Below are 1,326 nucleotides of genomic sequence, written 5' to 3' on the forward strand. Positions count from 1 at the left end.
AAAGCCCAAAAAGTATTTTATATGAAATACTTTTTGGTCATAATATATAAAAAAAGTCCAGAAAAAGACAACACAACATTGACTTATTTTAGGCCACAGGAAGTTCAAGCCCATGACCAAGGAATAGCCTGTGAGGAGGAGGTTGCAGGCATGCTGCCAGCTTTCTGAAGAGAAGCAGAAGAGAGGTAACCTTTGGATGATTCACTGCAGCCAGAACAGAGTTGTTGCATTTACTTTGTCGCAGAAGAGGAGGAAGAGACGAACCTTTGAATCCTGTGAGCAGATGGGTGACAGAAGTAGTGTGAGTATGGAATCTGACATGTATTGTTTTAAATGTGTATCTATGGCCTTTGTGATTGAATGCATGTTTTGCAAATTTAGCTTTTTGCTATTAAGAGTAAAAAGTTGTTGTGCTGTTGGTTATTCTGGTTGGGTTTTTTAATTTTTTACAAAACAAACTAAAACTTTAAAAAAGAAACAAAAAAAATTAAACTTAATTTTTTTTTATACCTATACCATAACCTTGACTTTGACAATGCACAGCCTAAAAGACTATGAGAAACCCCATTCATATTTTCTCCTTTTTTGCTCAATTTCTGGAAATAAATGTAGAACACAAAATATTCCAACAACTTTCTTTATTCAGGAAGGTTTACAACAATCAAATACAGATCACAATGAAAGTACAATTGCCAACAATAAATACTAAGGGGACAAAAAATATGTTCCCCCTGAAAGGTGAAAGTGTGTTAAGTATCTAACAATGAAAGTGCAAGGGCTACAAAAGTACAAAAAAAACCTCTGTTGCCAAAAAGTGAGCCTGTTGCCAAGAAGTTTTAGTAAAATACTTACAAGTCCAGCAAAGAAGTGATCTGCTTCAAATAAAGTTGCTCCTTCACTCTTCCTGGCAGAGTCCAAGCTGCTGTGTTCTCAAGTCTTCTCCTCCATTACATCTGTTAAGACAATAGCAAACAAGGCACAATCAAAAGCTGTCTGTGTAGGTTCTCAGTCATTTAATCCAAAAATAGTTACATCGAGGGCAACTGGACAACGTAGGTTTTATTGAAGACGTTTCACTTCTCCTAACCCTCTTGGATGAAAGGTGAAACGTCTTCAATAAAACCTACGTTGTCCAGTTGCCCTCGATGTAACTATTTTTGGATTAAATGACTGAGAACCTACACAGACAGCTTTTGATTGTGCCTTGTTTGGTATTGTCTTAACAGATGTAATGGAGGAGAAGACTTAAGAACACAGCAGCTTGGACTCTGCCAGGAAGAGTGAAGGAGCAACTTTATTTGAAGCAGATCACTTGTTTGCTGGACT

The sequence above is a fragment of the Cynoglossus semilaevis genome, chromosome 12, assembly GCF_000523025.1.
Source record: "Cynoglossus semilaevis isolate Cse_v1.0 chromosome 12, Cse_v1.0, whole genome shotgun sequence".
Lineage (NCBI taxonomy): Eukaryota > Metazoa > Chordata > Actinopteri > Pleuronectiformes > Cynoglossidae > Cynoglossus > Cynoglossus semilaevis.